Consider the following 19,264-nt stretch of genomic DNA (forward strand, 5'->3'; position numbering starts at 1 on the left):
GCAAAAACTATTTTATATTCAGGGACTTTCTGAGTCAGAGGATCATCTTTGTGTTTAAAAGTCTTTATTAGATGTTTCTTCAATGAATTTTTTCAATCGGTTGCAAGCCTTTGTGATCTTCCAGCATCCACAACATCCTGTGACAATAAATTCCATGAGGCAGTGTTAGTCTGATGACTGTGGTGCTATTGTGTTTCTACAATGCATGGAAATTAACAGCTCTGTTATATTTTCCTGCCTGTATCTTAATGTAGGAAATCACTCAGATATTGCTTAAAGCACTAAACTAGGTTCTTGACTGATACAAATTGAAATCAATGAAACCGGGATAATTTATGAAATAGTATGATGTTATTGCTGTGCAAGAGCAGTCTTGAGTTTGAGACTGAGCTCAAGTTTTTCCATCTGTCCACACAATTTACCTACAGAAATTCCTATTAGATTGACATTGTGAGGACCCTTCTGGTATTCCTAGGAGGAAATAATTGGGTGAGTCCTCTACTGTGGAGAGTGCTGACCTGCTCTCAGGACTGTGCCTTGCCTGGTGATTTAATCTATCCTGTCTGACTTTGCAGTGCTTTCAAATGGCAAATATACAGGACATAAGGTGACATAAAAGACCTTCTTGAAGTTCTTAAATTCTTAAAAAGACCCCAGAATTTTTCAGCCTAAGACATATGACATCTGTAGAAAGTCTGCATTCTGGTTGCTTGACAGTAGGAAAAAAAACATGTGAAGCTGAATCCTGGGAGCACTTCCGGCTATAGTATTCTTGGTATCTCTAAGATCTTGTAGGTAAGTATAGAAATGCATTGCATTGCACAGAACTCCTCCTTTCTACTCTCCTTTCTTTAGGATGGAGCTTTCATTGCATCCTCATTACATACATTTACAATCTAACTTTATGTGCAGGCATCTCAAAGCCTTGAGTAGGTACTTTGTCAAGGCAGATTTTTTGAGAAGCTTCTGGAGGACTCTCTTAGGAAGAACTTAACCATGAGAGCACTGCAGATAGCCTTTCTAAATGGAGTTAGAAATGGGAAAAGTATATAAGAGTGGGCATCTTTTGAACAGCCCATGCTTAAAGGATTTCATGCAGGACTGCATAATTTACACATACCTCTCTGCCAGTAGTACTTTCGCTGCAGCAGCAACATGCTTAATGCTGGCTAACTGCCCGAGGGTGTAGCCTGCTTTCTGGGCAAATCTTGTAGTGTGCAACGAGGTCTTGAAGCAGCTATTGGTGTGGATCTTAGCTGGCTGAAAACTTATCACAGCATGTACCTTTTAGCCTGGAAGTTTTGTCTTCTATCTTGCAGAAAATGAGCACATGCATCCTATGATTCTTTCTTTCTCCCAGTTTTAATTGCTTTTAATTCTGAATATCAGATCATTTTCCCCCCTTATTTTCTCAGCAGACAGTTATTCATGGAAAAAAAATGTTCCTGGTGTCTGGCTGTGGGGTGGATCATATTTCAAATACAAAGGATGACCTAGTTTCAATATGTGATGTGGCAGTTTTTCTCAACTCTGACTGTATTTCAGCAGCACTTTAGCACCCTCACCTAACTTTTGCCCGCAAACTGTTTCCCACTACACAAGTGTTCATTTTCAGTATAAAAATATCCCTAAAAAAATGACAGATTACCCACGGTACTGCTTTTTAATGAAACAGACTCTCTAACGTAAAATAATCAGTGTGGTTTTCGGTTTGGCTCAGAGGTAGCTTACAATAAAATATTGAGTAGTAAAATGGTAGGTCAGAGTAATGCTAAAGTAATACCAAATTGTGCATGCCTATCGCATTTTATTCCTGTACTTGAAGGGTTGCTCTGTTTTTACTTATAGCAGGGCCTGTTTACCCCATTGGAAAATGTCCATTCTAGGTTCTATCTGTGCTGACTTTCAGAGAACTGAAATTGATGCTTGGCTTTCATTTGTGATTGTAACTTGTAGTTTTAATTAAACATGGGCAGCTTATATGTTCAACTCCAGACACATTTGGTAATGCTTCCTGTGGCAGACAGGATGGAGGCTGGCATACCATTTTGCATGCCCTCACTCACAGAGTGCTCAGTGCCAGTCCTTTCAGACAACGTGTAAATGATGGAATGCCAGTTGTTTCTTACTTGTGCATATGAATGTTAGCTACAGGGATTTCAAGCAGTTTATCTCTCTTGAACAATCAATATATTCTTCTAGAATCCACCAAAATGCTGATGTAGGAGATGCAGTTACAGAGCTTGTTTTGCAGGCCCTAGAAAGTCCTGGCCAATTGTCTAAACTGTTTCTGTCTTGAAAATCTATTTTACTTCTTCAAAAAGGGCTAGGTCAGTAGTTTCATGTTCAGTCCTCAAAAGCACTGAGTACTTTCAGATACTATCTAGGATCGCTTCTATTCTTTATCTGCATACTAGTGCTGTTCAAACTGCTCAGAAATATGCAAGACCAAGTCTTAAATTACAGCCTCCTGTCATCAACTAATACCTGCTGGCAATGTCTTCAGAATGAGTGTACATCTTCTGAGGACAGCACCAGGTCTATGTACTTCTTAAGGTTTTCATAAGCCCTTGATTTTTCACTTGATTGCTATCACTGTTGGAAGTGTCTCCCTTTTGGAGCAACAAGAAGGTATGTCTCTCTCATTTCACAAAGCCATTAACAGGGAATTTTCTGTTACTGCTAATATTTTTAATTCTTCTATACTTCACTGACCTGGCCTAGATTAGTTGTAACAATAATGAGAAGCATATTTTGAAGATTACCATCCAGGTGGCAGAATAATTTTTTGTTTATTGTAGCTGATAAGTCAGCTATTATTTAATTTACACAACAGCTGCAAAAGTAATTACTTGGATATATTGCATGGTTATATCTAATGAAGGTGGATTTCTAATGACAGCTGCATTCTGAAGTTGTTACTCATAAAGCAATAGCCAAAGCTTTGAAAACTTAGGACAACTTTAGAGGAACCATCTTGTGAAAGTTGTCTTAAAGCGTAAATACTGTTCAAAATCATTCAGTGGGAAAGACTAATTTTTTGCTGCTTCTTCAGATATATGTGCATTATTAAGTGGCAGAAGGACAAAAATTAGGTTAAATTATTGTCCATATGAGGACTAATATATTATGCACATTGCTGAATGATGTAAATGCAAGAAAAATAGTACAATTTCATTTATTCAGATGGGAAGAAAGCAAAATAGTTGGAGGAAAGTATTTGCACTATAACAAAGGAGCTAAAATATGGATACTTGGTAATTTGTAGAACAGTTCTCAAGTTGTCAAAAGATATGGGGCATGGCCTCAAATGCTCATAAGCATTTTGTATCCTTGCTTCAAACCAATGGACGCACAAGCTGTCTTGTTAGTTCTTGCTCTGATGTTCAGTAACATTATATCACAGTAAAATATAAGACTTTTGTGTCTTGCTGAGAATCACACAGATGGAAAGGATGGCTGAATAGAACACTGTATGCATTCCGAACTCAGTTCCTGGAGGGATGATTACAGTATCAAGGGGGTGGAAAAGAATTGGGTTGGGGAAGTTGTCTTGGGGAATTAGGATAAGGAAGTACCTCTGGCAAGGGGAGGAAGGGAAGGTGAATGTAGACTTGAGCTTCAAATCACAGAATCACAGTACGGTCAGGGTTGGAAGAGACCTCTGGAGATCATCTAGTCCAACCCCTGCTAGAGCACATTCTCCTAGAGCAGGTTGCACAAAATCATGGACAAGTGGGTTTTGAATGTCTCCAGAGAAGGAGACCCCACAGCCTCTCTGGGCAGCCTGTCCCAGGGCTCTGTCACCTTCAGAGTAAAGAAGTTCTTCCTCATATTCAGCTGGAAATTCCCGTGGTGCAGTTTGTGCCCATTGCCCCTTGTCCTGTTGCTGGGCACTACTGAAAAGAATCTGGCCTCATCCTCATTGTCACTTGCCCTTAATATATTTCTAGATATTGCTGAAATCCTGTCTCTGTCTTCTCCAGGCTAAACAGGTCCAGCTCTCTCAGCCTTTCCTCATAAGAGAGATGCTTCTATCCCCTAATCATCTTCGTAACCCTCTGCTGGACCCTCTCCAATATTTCCCCATCTCTCTAGAATTGACTAGACCATTTGGGCAAAGTGGGAGAGGTGATAATAAGAAATAAAAGGACATAGTTAGGTAGATCTGGTATATATTTATTTTGTTGGAACATCAGAACTTGAGGCCTTTCATCTCTTATCCCTCTTTTTTTTTCCTATAAGTAAATAGCTCATAGACTGCAAAACACTGCAGACTAGCTACCTTCACTGCATACCTGCAAAATCTTTCCCTTGACTTCAGTAGGAGCGGAATTATCAGTGCATATTTAGTCTATAAGTGCTGCAGAGCTATGATGATTTAAATATTTTTATGTCCAGGATGACTGGCATTGAGCCATTCCATCCTGTTCTGTGTTCATTGTATATGTACAGGTTGGATGATTAACTGGACTGTCGACTGCTTTTCAGACTTTAATTGGAACTGTCTTACCACCAAATGCATGTATTTTTCTTTTAGAACATTATCATCTGCCTTATGGCATTTCTATGTTTGAGACCTTCTTACTTTTTAACAATTTATAATAAATGTGGTTCTGTCACCATAAAAAGTATGGTTTCATATGATGTAGCATGATGTCCTAAATAGCACTTACATCAGCAACGATGCAGACCTCTAGCCATTCTGATTGTCAGCATCAGTCTCCATAGGGACTCCAAAGTAGGTAATTTTTGTGCAGCTCGTATTGGCCTAGCAATGCATCACATGGAGAATTAGAGTAGAAGCAGTGTTTTCCAGTCTTCATGCTTTAAGGCAAACTGAGACTGAAACTGAGATTTGAATTGCATTTCTGATAATTTCTATCAAAGGAAAGAAGTGATTGTTCATTGCTGTCAGTTTTGACAGCTTTTTCTTACTGCAGTAATTTTGAATCCAAACTCTTATTTGGACTTTTAAAGTCCAAGTTTCATAAGAAATGTGTTCCCAGGCTTGTCAGCAAATGTCAGGTTGACCTACAGTTTTACTTTTCTGAATGTCTTCAGTGCTGCTTTTTTCCTCAGTAATGATCACAACTGCATAGTAATGAACTATTTCTTTATTCCGTGGAATATGGAACAACTTGGAGTAGAATGGGGATACATTTTACAATGGACAGCAAAACCAGAGCACAACACAACAAGCAGTAAGCCTTGCCTAAGTTCGTCTCTGCTTTTTATGAAGGATGACTTGGATGGCTATGCAGTTTGATAGATAGGAGACCGAGTTAGGATGCCAAGATATATGTTCTTGTTTCAGCTCAACCCTTGATTGTCTATATGACTTCAGGCAGGACTATTTATTCTGGTTCTTTAAGGTCCTTTAGGACTAAATGAGGTAGGAAAAAGCCAGATGACGAATATTCTCTTCTGTCAAGCGCTAAGGGCAAATTGTGCCTGACAAATTTGGTGGCCTTTTATGACAGGGTTTCCGTATTGGTAGATGAGGGTAAAGCAACAGATGTCATCTGCCTGGACTTGTGCAAAGCATTTGACACTGTCCTGCATGACAACCTTGTTTCTAAACTGGAGAGACATGGATTTGATGTATGGACCACATAGTGGATAAGGAATTGTCTGGATGGTCACACTCAAAAGAGTTGCAGTCAGTGGCTCAATGTCCAAGCGGAGATCGGTGGCAAGTGGCACTCCTGAGGGGTCCGTACTGGGACTGGCACTGTTTTAACATCTTTGTTGGTTACATGGAAAGTGGGATCAAGGGCAACCTCAACAAGTTTGCCAATGACACCAAGCCGTGCCATGCAGTCAACACACCATGAGGGTGGTGAGGTGCTGGCTCAGGCTGCCCACAGCAGCTGTGGATGCCCCATCACTGGCAGTGCTCAAGGCCAGGCTGGATGGGGCTTGAAGAAACCTGGGCTGGTGGCAGGGCAGGGGGGTGGGACTAGATGGTCTTTAAGGTCCCTTCCAACCCAAACGATTCTATAATTCATTGTATGGTTCTGTGATTCATTCTATGATTCATTTTGATACAGTGATGTCAGTGAGAGGGTTACATAGTTAAACAAGCAACATTTGACTCTAAATGATGCCAACTAATAGTACAGATTCGTGTAAGAGCTGTTGAAAAAAACCTCCTCATAGGTTTATTATGCTGTGAATTCACGTTTATATTACTTGACTCGAGCCAATGCTTACACAAAGTCAAATAAATTTAATGGAGCAGCTTCCAGTTGGGGCCATTGGGCATTTCTAGATTCCAAATAATGGAGAGGAATTCAGTGGCTTAGGTGAGCTTTGAGTGTGCAAAATGTATACCTTGAAACCTATATTGGCATCAGGTTTATTTCACCACATTTCATGTAAGCATCTTTTCTTGCAAATTATAGACAGCAAATTCTCTTTCTTAGTCAGAAACTTAAGAAACTTCTGACTCCAAGTTCCTTTTTCTTGCAACAGCAAAGTGTTGTGTGAGAAAACTACAGCGCACATTTTGTGAGGTGAATAGCGTAAATTCAACATGAATGATTATACAGTTGTTCTGTAGAGAACATTTTCTGTGGATTCAGCCTAATGAAACATATGCTTCCTATTATATCAAATACATTTTTTACAATAACCATTTCAACATTATGAAATCGTTAGATGTTTGCTCTATAATTTATATCCTTCTTCAAATGTCACCTCCTAAAACTCATAATCATTTTATGAAAAAATACTTCAGCTCTTATAACAATTATTGCACTCAAAAAACAAAGGAAAGTCAGTCATATGTATTCCATCCCAAACTGTGTTTGACCTCATTCAGACCTAATAGGATATTTTTTATAAGATTTAAAAAAAATTAATAATATTGATCTAGCACTCAATTCCATTATTCTTCCTTAATTATCTTCTGCAGTTGCTCTGTCTGTGTCTGCTATTCTGGCTTTCTCATCCTGTAAAATACTCTAGGAGCCTATTATGCAGAAGAGGAATGAAGCATGTGAAGACTGAAGTACACTCTGGCTTTGTTTTTCTGTACAGTGCTTTACCAGTGTGTTATGCAGAGCAGGAGTGAAGCAGATGATGGAGTAGTGTGTGAAACCCTGAACTTTTTGTCTTGCTTTTAGAAAGAAAAATACAGAGGTAGAGTGTACTTTAGGAATTATAAGTTTCTCTTTGCTGGAATGCGTCGTCCAGATTTCAGATAGGAGGTCCAGGAGTACACATTTTGGATATTTTTTCCTCTCTTCTTTTATTTCTTTAGTCTTGTAGGCCTTAGTTCTCATTTTCCTCAAATGGCAATGGGTCAGGACTTCAAAATTTCCTGTCTACTTTGATTTTTGTGTTCATTGCGGTTGACTGCCAAACAGTTGTGAAGAGGGAGATATTTTTAATGAATTTCATTTAATGAAAATAAAATCAGTGATATTTTGTTAGTTATGCCACTTTTTTACTCTGGTTTGCCCCCTTTTTCTGCTACCTTAAAAAGCTAAAATACTCTCTCAACTGTTAATCATCTATCTTTCATTTACTTTCTTACTATATCAGACTAGAAATATGTACATAGTCTTTGAAAAAGACAAATTACTGAAACTAATTGCTGCATTGTGGGTGTGCATTGCCTCTATAAGATGATGAGAAAAAAACAGAAGTAGTTATGTCATGTAAAACAGTTGTGACATACTTTCAGAGTGTATTAGGGGAGAGGAAAGGAACAAGATCTGTCTCTTGTTAAGCAATACTTTTCTTTACAAGCAAACTGATTATGATGAATCTTCTTATGCAGTTTGTTAGTATTCCTTATGTCAAAGTCTAGTTCTAACTTTGGAGAACAAAAGAATATACTTCTGATTTCCTTGAGATCTTTCTGATTTCCTTGAAGCAGATGAATGCATAAAGTATGACTGAAAATGGGGATGCAGGGCAAAAGGCATTAGCAGCACACCATAGGTGGACAAGCAAACTGAGACAGACAGTAAATTAAAGCCCCCTTTGAATAGAGAAATCTCACCAATTTAAACAATAGCTGTAGGCCTGTTTGGCAACACTTAACCAGTGAAGTGGGTAAAGAAATAACTTAGTTTGCTAATAGATAGTTCAGTGGGACTGTTCACATAATGCAGACTACTCACCTGAGCAAAAACTTGAGGATAAGGTACATTAATTTTTTCTTTGCCAAATAACAGAAGTAGAAGCTTATCTGATACGAATTTTAAGCAAGTTTGCTGTTGCTATCCAGGCTTCTCTACACTTGTCTATACTCAGTGGCTGCAACTGTAATGCACTTAGTATTGAGTACAGCATTAAAACAGCCTCACACTAAAAAATGTTACTTGTTTACGGTTAATCGTCAGTTCTTCTTTTACTCTACCCTGACACATTCACCATGTATTTGTGCAGGCAGATGAGTCTAACATTTTCATTTAGACTAGGAGACTATGTCCAAATGGGGACAGCTACAGATATTTTAAGATGTAGATGGTAAATTTTTTTTGAGTGTGCCTATGCTCAATTTTAATTACACATTCAATCTGCTTACATGCATTTGAAAATCACATTTGGTTTCCACTTGTCTCCCTAAGTGTCTAACCACTGTTGAAAATTGTCTGCAGGACATATTTGAAAATGAGACATAGAATGTGTATGGATGTTCACAACCAATCGAGTTACCAAAATTTAATGCATTTTTAAGCTGAAGTGATTTAAGCTATCAAGTCTTACTTTACCACTGGGGATGACTAGGAGTACACACAGACTGTTGGTGAAGTTCAGTTGATGAGCAGAGGCTTATTCCAAGTACTTGCACTCATCAGTGCACACCACAAAATTGGTATTTCAGGCTCATGTACATGCTGTGACAGAGCTATATCTAAAACACAACATTTTTTTCACCACTGCAATTGCAACCAAACGATGAGAAAATGGAAAAAACCCCAACCCCTCCCACTTTTGGTCTTCAAAGCTGAACAAATAGACCAAACCCCTGAACTATGAGCTTTATTGGCTAAAAGATGCTATCACAGCAGTCAAGCCTTTTTCAGTTTGCTATGCATGAAAATTTTAGTATGGGATCTTACCCAGTTTCCACATTCATAAATATTGATTGACTAACAAAGAAATTTAATTTCCAGATACCTTGTTATGATAATATTTGGAATATAATCACTTCAATAGTTTTCCTGCCTAGGGCAAATGTAAACCCTGGCTGTCCTACACCTTTTCTAGATATGACATGTGATGTTAAGATGTATTCCAGATTTTCAGTCTTCAAGGGCCAAAACATTACAAAGCCCATATATATTTCCTTTTCTTTTCTGTTTTTAATTCCCCAACTTCAAAGCACTTTTTAGCTTTTTTTTATTTACTTTGCAAAATCTGTGTAGATTGGTACTGCCTAGACACTTCAGTTCTAATGTGGAGACACTGATGTGTAAATGTAAGTGACATGCTATTAGGGACACAGTGATATTTAGTGGCTTGGTGAGAACATAAATGTAGGAAGAGTGAGCCAAAGGAATTTCCTGAATGAACTACCTGTATCTGTCAATACCAACAGTGACAACGTATCATTCTCTTTGTAACTTTTTCAATGTTTTGTTTTGATTTTTTTTAAACCAGTTACCCCATTTGCCCACAGCCCCTATAGGAAAGCTCTTGACTAATTAATCAATAATATTATCACTAAAGGTTCAGTTTTCAGGCAGCGTATGTTCTCACAATGGGCATTAGCAGGCGTTAAGTAACAGCTGTCTTCTTGATTCTTAGACTAAATCTGCTCTCCCTAGGCTTAGTGATGCTCAGAACAGGTGAAAAGTGTTGTGCCAGATGTTTAATGAACTGTATGCCAGTGAGACGTACTTGTAGCCTTGAAACTAGTATGTCCCTCCTCAAAACTTGTCCTTTTTCCCTTCTGCAATTTTTGGCTATGCTATCTTTATTCAGACTACTTTTATGTGAACTTTTGGTGCCAATTTTCAGCCATGAATGGGACTCATTTCTGAAGCTCTCTCTGAGATATGTAATTGCCTTTTGCAGCAACAAATAACAAGAGCTCAAGAATAACAAGGACATTTTGGAAAAAGCAAATATTTTTAAATGTCGGCCTGATTTAATAGTAAAATAAAAGAGAGCTGACAATTTTTGGCATGGACTTTTGCATATTACTTGAGTTTACACAGAAAGCCAGTAGGACAGGAGGTTTCCCCTTGTTGAAGGTTTCCACAATTCTGCCTCATCTGGACCTTCCGTCCTGCATCTGGTCTTGAATACTTTTCAACTTAAGAATCCCCCAAATGTTTTTACCCCAAGGCAATATGATGAGGAATTATTACACACCAAATCCCCCATTTTTTAATAGACAAATGGTTTTGTCACTGTACATTGAATATATTATATATCTTTAATTATGTCATATCTGAAGAGTTTCTTTTTTCTTTGCCACCTCAATTTGGTCAAAACCTGCTAGAACTCATGGTGATAACAGCAGAACTTGCATTTGTCTAATAAAAAAAATGTTCAATACTATCTGCAATATCTGAATTATTCAAATTCATAAGTGAAATGCTGTTTAAGTGAATTTTGGAAATCAGTAAAAGAAGCAGGCTTTCAAACCCTTCATTATAAGCAATTTGATTCACCTTGCAAAAAGATGTTTGTGCTTTTAGTGAATTTTTATGCAATTTATGCTATCATCTGCATGAGTTATTATGGACTGCGTAATGATATGTGATAGAGCATGCTAATCCTTATGTGCATTAATGGAGGAAGATAGTGCCAAGTGCTACATTGTAAGATGCTTCAAAATACGTTCCTTGAAGAACTGAAAACCAGATTATCCTTGAACAAACTGAGGTCCTGTGAAATTCTTCGAAACACCATTTTAAATAGCTATCTGAAATTTCTTTATTTTGAAAATGCATTTTTTTCAAATCGAAGTGCATTATCAACTTGTTGTCTGTGAGGCTTGTGAGACTAGAAACACAGACCTGGTACCTTTGGTAAATTCCAAACCAGTGGTTCAGCCCTGTGAATACTAATGAAAATGAACATGGCGCTGTCATAGGGCCATGAAGATCTCCATAGACATCCTCTGACTAAGCAGTATAGTGGTATATAAGTTGACAAATAGAATAGACAAGAGGGAAAAAGCAATTATATCCAGAAATATACTTAGATTGGTCAAATGTCTACGGACTTCAGTAAAAATCTTTCTGTTAGCTATAAAAGGGACTGTGCTGGGCCTGTGATAGTTATGTGTTTGCTACAGAGGGTTTTGAGATGGGAATTAGGCATCAGGAACTTCAGTTCCTTGTAACACTCATCAGAATTCAAGACTGTTAAAAGAAGCTCTCACAACTTCTTCCTTGACTCAAGGTCCTTGACATAGGTCTAAGTAGTGATTGAGTGTATGTTCTTACCCAGGATTTACAAAGTCAGCTGCTGCTTCTGCAATCCAGTGTAAGCATCTGGTTAACAGCAAGGCTTTTCTCTCTAACTGAAGGTAAATAACTGCATGTTGCACCGTTTTCTGTAAAGCTAGCAATGTTTTCTCTCATCAGTAATAACTGATGTGTAAATTGGTTATCTCTTGAGCCAGACTCCTTTTGAGACACCTCTTCCTCTATGTATTTAAATGAGCATCTGTGTTGTCAAATGTCCTTTCTTCAGTGTCCTTTACCCTTCAATGAGTGTTACTGGGGGACTGAGAAGTTGTGTTGGCAAAGCTCTGATTATAATTTGACTGTAGATCCAAATTCAACTGACTGGCTCACTTAGTTATTCTGATTACTGTAGTCAATGTTAATACTACAAGGAATAGACTGCCTGTACATTTCAATAGCTTTGTAGTGTGATTGAGTCCTATGTATTGCAAAATAGATAGTCATATAGGGCAAAACTTAGGAAGGTGATAAAAAATACAATTTTGTATGGACCTGCTGAATGAATTGCAATATTGATTGTTGTCTTGAGCTTGGATAATGTAAATGTGTGAGTGAGATACAACATTTGAAAAATGCTTCCTCAAACTTTCTAAGCATACCTGATAAACACTTCTGGATAGGAGAGAGAAAGAGAATTCCAATTATTTATCTAAGTTACAGAGTTGGGGGATAGAGAGAGTAGGGAAAAAAATAAGGGGTAAAAAAAGACCCTGCTTTCCTCTCCCTTTTTGCTACAAATTGTTGTGGCTACAAATAATGGAGAGTTTCTGGACACTGCAAGAGGTCTGCACATTTCTGTTTTGAACTGGGTATTGTAAATAGATAAAATGGTTAAGAAATGGTTGAAAGCAAGCTAATTTTTTTCATGTTAGTTGTAAACACAGACAACATGGTGAACTGATTTTACTGTTACAGCAATTAGAAAACATGATCAGAATGTCCTGTGAGTCTAGTACAGGTGCAGTGCTTTGGTATTTTATGCTTTTGCTGCATGGTCATGCTAACAATCCACTTTCAGTTTGCACCTTAGTACATTTTGGATTTTGGGGGAAGAATTTTATGACTGGCTCAAAGGCAATCCTAGGATAAAAATTTAACCATTCATAAAAACCAGCAGGCTCAAAATCCCATAAAGATTGCCCATTGACTTTTAATTTCAAACCTATAAAACAATCATAAAAATCCAAGGGTCTGCATATACAGGTGCTGTTATGAGTTGTGCATATTTACCATATCAGTGTTTCTTTAACATCACCAGTCCATTGTAACAGTTTAATATATGTGAAATCCGTTCTACTATAACAATTTCTCACTGGTGTGAATGTTTAAATTGGTGTGAAACTTGACATCAATAGGATTAGTCTAGTGAAAAAATGGTAAATCAAACTCAGCATAAACCAGTGCATTCAATGCCTTATATATTCTCTGTGAAAACTGGTATGAAAGTAATGAAGAATAATATGGAATTTCATTCCACCTTTCGCTGAAAGACTCTGACATATTTGGAAAATATTAAGAATGGCTAACCAAGACTTTGTGAAAAAGGTGGCACTCCTGGCCACTCATTATCCTCCTCCACATTATAAGCACGTGTAAGTAAAAAGAAGTTGGGACATTTCCAAACTTGCACAAAGCATGATCTGGAATCTTGAGGCCAGATCTATCCTCTGTTTGAATTACATCAGAATAAATTTGGCTTTCAGTTTGTTCTTGGTTTTGACTTGAGACTCTGGAAATGTTGAACTGCTGGAAATGTTTTCAAGTCTGAGACTCAGTAATCACTTCTCTAATAATTAACACAATTAAGAGAGTTCTGTATAAAGACAGTTAAAATTCTTACATAGATTAAACTTCCATAGAATCAGTCCCAAATGAAACAATCTGTTAATTTACCCATTAAAAGATGATATTGTCAATTCCTATGCGTAGACAGTGTACTTGTTAGTATCTGCTCTGGTGGGCATTGATAGATCTTATAATTTGGTTAAGTGAAGATTGGAAAATCAATCCACATAAAGGCGTTTTCTTCAACAATCTGTTTCTAACATGGTCTTCATTTGTGAAATTCAATAGCAGCACAAGAAAACAAGTCTTTGATATTTCCTCATATACATCCTGTAGGAAGGATTGTATGGCTGGAGAGGGTAAAAATTGTACCAACAGACAGTGTTACGCAGCCAGACTGTTTATTATTTATCTATGGCCTAACATCTAACATTTGATGAATGGATTTACAGCAAAATAAGGTTACTGGAGCATGTTCAATTGTTTCATGTGGTTAGGACAGCTGTAGGCAATCTGTATAGGCTCTTCTGCTATTAGAAACTTATACATGTTTAGGCAGTATATATTTCATTTATGGTCTGCCAGAAAATATATTAAAACTGAAGATCACGGCATGAATATTCCTCTATGAATGCTTACAGCATAAGAGGAATTTCCCAAGACTAAAATTAACCACAGTAATTTCATTTGAACATCTCATGTAAATGAAGTCCATCTGTCTTGAACATGTCTTCTACATGTACACTTTACAGCAAGAGAGTTTGCTTGATATAGGTTGTGTCCCTTAGTCTGACCTGCTCTTAAATTCTACAAAAAATCTTTACATGTCTTGTGTCCACACATATAAAATCTCTGGTTTTCTTAAAGCATTGATTCAAGGCTTTGAATTTTAGTCTTTTAACAAACCAAGACTATTCAGCCAGAACCAAATATCACAGTTCTGGCGCTCCATGTGATGCGAAATTGAAATAAAAGTAGTCTGAGGTTGAATCACATAACAATCAAATGCATGTGAAACTCCATCCCAGGAATCAAACTCTTATCTATTTTGCCCATCCTCCTCCAACTCCCCATAAAGAAGTTTTCCAGACATATGTTGATTCTTTTAGTTCTGCCTCTCTCTAACTTTGCATCTGTTGTCAATTATTTTGTCTTTGTCAGCTGTTCAAACAGAATCTAAAAATATGCTAAAACATCCATTTGCAAACCTTCTGCAAAGAAGGAACCAGGAGGTTTTTGACAATGGTTAGCTCATCATTTATTCCAAACCAAGGAATGAACCTCCATCTTTCCTGTCCAGGAATCCTTGTAAGTAAAAGTATAATCTGACAGAGAGCTTCTAAGGTTTGAAGTGTATGAGAGTACAAAGGGCTTCTGACTTATATGGGTATACACAGGCAGAACAGTTTAATTCAAGAAACAGACTTCCTCACAGATAAAGATTTAGCCAGGTTGAACTTTCTTGGAATTTTAAGGATTTGCTAAGGGCAGAAAAAAGTAATTTTGGCCTATTTTTGGTGAGCTTCTAATTGAAAGAGAAAGTCATACTTCTGTTCTAAAAGCATTATTTAGAAATTGTTGTCTATCACATGACTTGCAAGAAACTATTTTGACATCCAGAGAGTTCAGGATACCAAAAACTCCCTCATTAAGTCATGCCATCTTCAGGAGTGGTGCTGCAGTTTTAATTACAGTCCACAAGGTAGTACAGAAAAAAGAAAAAAAACCCTACAGTCAATGTGCCAAAGCTGTCCGCAGAGCTTGCTTTGCTTGCCTGGGGCGCTGAATGCCTACTGCATTTCCAGATGCCTCTGTGTTCTGTACTGACAGTTACACGGGTGTATTGTATTTGTTTATATTTAGCTCTTAGTGTTATATAGCATATGTGTTTCTATAAAGATAGTAATTAGAAAATCATACCGCTACTGTTGTGCAGACACTTCAAAATTTTGTGATTATTTCTTCTGTTGTACAAAGTAACCATAATTATGTACTGACTTCCTTCTTTGTAAATAAACCCAGGATTCACCTGACAAATGAAACCTCAGTGCAGCAAACATTTAGGCTTGGAAATCCATGAAACTACTCATTTGCTTACAATTAAGTATACATTCAAATTTATTTGGGACTTTCAAATTAATTCAGAATATGTACATTCACACAATGGTTGAGCTGTGCTTAGCCTCGGTTAACTCTAGTTCACTGCACCTGGTGTTGCTGTATGAGTTTTCAACTGGAATATTGTTGAAACAAATAAACAAAAATCTTTCTGGCATCTTCAGATAATTAGCAGGAATGCCACAGCCACTGTAAAGTTAAAGGTATTTATTTTCTTAAGTTCCACAACCTGGTGTGAGGTGCCATATTTAACCACCACCCTTGGTTTGAAATGTGAGGCAATTCCAGTAGCACCTCAAAGTAGAACTTCCCTCTCCATGAGTAGTACTTGTTATTGATCAACTGAACCAGCAGGAAAAGGTGAAAGTAAGATGCTGGAGTATAAAGCAAAACAAGCACATGTTATAGTAATTATGTGGAAATGTTAACTAAAGTGCTTTTCTTTCATATATTCATAGACTATGTTCATGATGCGTATTAGACTAGCCAAGGCAGGAGCACTCTCACTGCTATGTGCCAGTCTCAGCTGAAGACTGAAGGAGCAAAAACCCTATTTTACTGATGTCAGTCATCAGAACTCTATTTTTTATTTGAAAATGCAGTGCGTACCATACCAATATAGATGACATAGAAACATTGAGGGCCATGACCCAGGCCCTTTCCGCCTGCATGGCAAGATGTGCATCTCACATGTGAGCAAGTGACTTCATAACATTAGTGCATTCCTGATCTCCTGTAATCTCATGCATATGCCTGTGCCTGTTGCTTGAATTTATGTTGTCCATTGTATGATAGAGGTTGCCTGCAGCTGAGTTACAAAATAGAGAAGGAGCTGTTAGACCCTCTCAGAAGGCTGGAAGCCACTTTTTCTTATGTGTAATGTGCTGTCAGGAAAGGCAGCAGCAAGCATGGTTAAGGTCAGACAAATTGTTCTGTGGGACTGGTCTGGCTTGTAGGCCATAGTTTAGCCTCTAACTGTTCCATTTAATTTATGACCCTACTAAGTTATGCTTGTATCCATGCTTGTATTCTTATTCTAATACTTCTTAGTTCAGCTGCATGCTTAGGAAGAAAAATATTATATGGCTGTATGGATTCTGCACATAAGAATCAGGCACATTATTTTGTTCTTCTACAACATATTTTCCTGGCATTCTGAGTGGGTTCCCATACAAAGAATGAGCTGGCATGTCCAGGTGATTGTCATTATCACAAGCTCTTTCTATTCAAAAAATTCCGCATTGCCATACAAATAGCTAGTGCAGCATTTATTATAATCATTGCCTTTCCAGTTATGCATGTATGAAATATTTACACAGTTTGCTTCAAGAATTTCTTGTTTTGCAAGTTCACACAAAACGCCAGAAACACTCACTTAAAACATACATCAAAAGGGAAGTGGTGATAACAGATGAATGCTTTTCTAAAACTAGTCAGGGACAAATTCAGCTAACAACAGCTTGGAACACAGTAGATGCAGCTCAGGTGGGAGTCTCTGGGCAAAGTTCACAGATTATATCTAAGGGCGGATAAGTTACAGACAGTTCAGTTCTGCAGAGGGCACATGCTGAATGCTGGAACCACAGGCACTAAAATGTGATCCTCGGTACCTGGTGTGCTTGCTCATTTGTACTTCTATTCATGAGAATGCGATCGAATAGCTACCAAATAATTGTCTCTTTGAACAAAGTAGGGTCCTTCCATGTAAGGCATTCAGAGTCTCCTCTGTCATATGTCATTCCTTTTATATACAATAAGATTTTAGAGGGTAGAATCAGATGTAACACACAATATCACTCCAAGCAAAGCAGAGACCAACAGCTTAGGTCTTGAAGACCTGGAGACTCAGAAGACAACATTTAAATAAATATTTAATGGCTCAATTTGAAGGCCCAACTAGTAAAGGCACCTAAACCTGAGGTTATAGAGTTACTAGGATTTTCAAAAATACCTAAGATATCTAACTCATAGTGAAAATTAGGAACGTGGGCACTGTTGAGAATCTTACTATCTACAAAACTACAATTCCAAGTGCTTAAAGCTCCTTACACATCTCTTCTTAAGTGAACTGGCGATGAAGTGATACTGGCTTTCACAACAGTTTATACTCCAAGATGATGCCAGATGACCATAAAAAGGGGCAAAGATGGTTTGCCATGTTCTTGGCAGAATATATTAAGAAGCCTAAAAAGCATGTAACTGTATTTGTACTGAGTTATAGTTTGGGTAGGTACTGTGGGGAAAAAAGTTTGATGTGTGCAGGCTGTGTTATCTGTTATTTTCATTTGCCACCTTTTGTTTTTTTCACTTTCATTCTGCTGTTTTATTTTGAACTTAATTTATGTACAATATTTCAAATTTTTCAGTAGATTCCATTTTGAAATGGATGTTCATTTGTCATGCATTGAACATACCTCTAAGATCATATATGTTTCAAGACAGAGTTTGAGGAGTCAAGTACTCTTTAGATCACAACAATGATCTTATCTAAACCTGAGTCCAGTGGAAAACATGCAGAAACCTACATGAAGCTGGACTCCCTAATGATACCAGGTTTTAGAGATGATTTAAATCTTGCTAAGTTGAAAAAAACCATTCAGTTGGTACAAGAGTTCAAACCAAATACAGACTGTTATCATTTGCAGCCATCTGGAAAGGAAAATGCTCTTAATGCAATGCCAGTAAAGGATATTCCCTTGAGTTTTCTTGCTCCGAGCTACTGTAGCTTGTTTACATTCCCCAAAGAAACCGTGTGAAATCTTTCACACACAAAGTCAAACCTTCAGAGGCATTTAAGGCAGAACTTATGTTGTTAGAATATTTTGATGTGTTTCTCTAAAACATAACATTTTAACCCTAAGGACTCTCAGGTCCTGCTTCATTTTTTTCTTCCATATACTTATCAATGCAAGAAGCATTAGACTTCTAAGGCATTTATACTGTGAAAGTCAAAATAAAACTATCCAGCAGGTCAAGGCATGGAAAACAGTAACAAACACCTGCTGCTTCTACATATGGATAGATTTTTCACTTAAATGGAAATCACTTAGCTGAAAATCAAAGCACTGGTGGAAAGCGTATCAAAGCAGTTAAACCCAGAAATGCTCACAGAAGTGTTTTATGAGAAAGCTTGTAGCTTCAAGTGTTGAACTTTCACAGATAAATGTGCAGAATTAGTTAGCTATTTTGTCTCTTTCATTTGCTAATCAATTTTCCCCACTACCAGCCTATGACAACTAGTAGGCCTGCACATTTGTTTCATATGGTCAAAGAATGTTTAACCCCCTACTGACCCTCTAGTGTTTGCTCTCCTTCCCTCAAGGCATGGAAGACTTTAAAGTAGAAAACTGATGAATGAAAAGAATTAATCTCTTGGGGGCTTTTGTCATGAAAGCTTGAAAGGGGATCAGAACAGTCTGACATGTTGACAGCTGAAGTCAAGAGGAAAATTATGATATAATACAGCAAGTCAAAAATGTTATGTGCCATCATATCCAAAAGGCAAACAAAGCAAACATTGCCTTATTTATTTTTTGACTGCTCTTGCTACTGGTAACAACAGTGAATTCCATACTGGAACCCCTTGAAAAAGATGAATGGTATTCATGGCTGGTTTTTAGAAATAAGCTGTTGAGCTCCTCAAAGATGGGTGTGAAGTGAATGAGCTTCTGATCATTGTATCTTATCCCTTTTGCAGTCTATGATGGATTTCTGGTTGGTGTTACTGTTCTGGACATTTTTGTTCATGCTTTGTCTTCTTCTACCTACTTTACTTTGTTTGGAAGTTGTGAGGTTTCAGCTTGATAAATTTTTCTCTCTGAAGCATTGGCCAACTCCTTATGCTAATGGTGACATTGTTTGCTGTATGAATTTGTGGGGGATTTTTAATATAGTCTTGCTCAGATACCTTTTCAGAT

The 19,264-nt window shown here is 37.5% G+C and overlaps 1 protein-coding gene across 2 annotated transcripts in view; it reads left to right on the plus strand.

Annotated features, from left to right (window-relative positions):
- Positions 1–19,264, plus strand: part of ADAMTS18 (ADAM metallopeptidase with thrombospondin type 1 motif 18) — a 485,565-nt gene that overhangs the window by 220,749 nt on the left and 245,552 nt on the right. Inside the window, exon 1 of one of the 2 annotated variants that reach the window (XM_080410685.1) lies at positions 4–19,264. This exon is cut by the window's right edge and continues 69,812 nt beyond it. The exons of the other annotated variant lie outside the window; for it this stretch is intronic. The gene's annotated coding sequence lies outside the window, so the exon portion shown is untranslated. Of the gene's footprint in view, positions 1–3 lie in introns of those variants that run through there. 2 annotated transcript variants of the gene reach the window in all.

This window comes from Falco punctatus (assembly GCF_963210335.1).
Source record: "Falco punctatus genome assembly, chromosome: 14".
In the NCBI taxonomy this organism is placed as follows: domain Eukaryota; kingdom Metazoa; phylum Chordata; class Aves; order Falconiformes; family Falconidae; genus Falco; species Falco punctatus.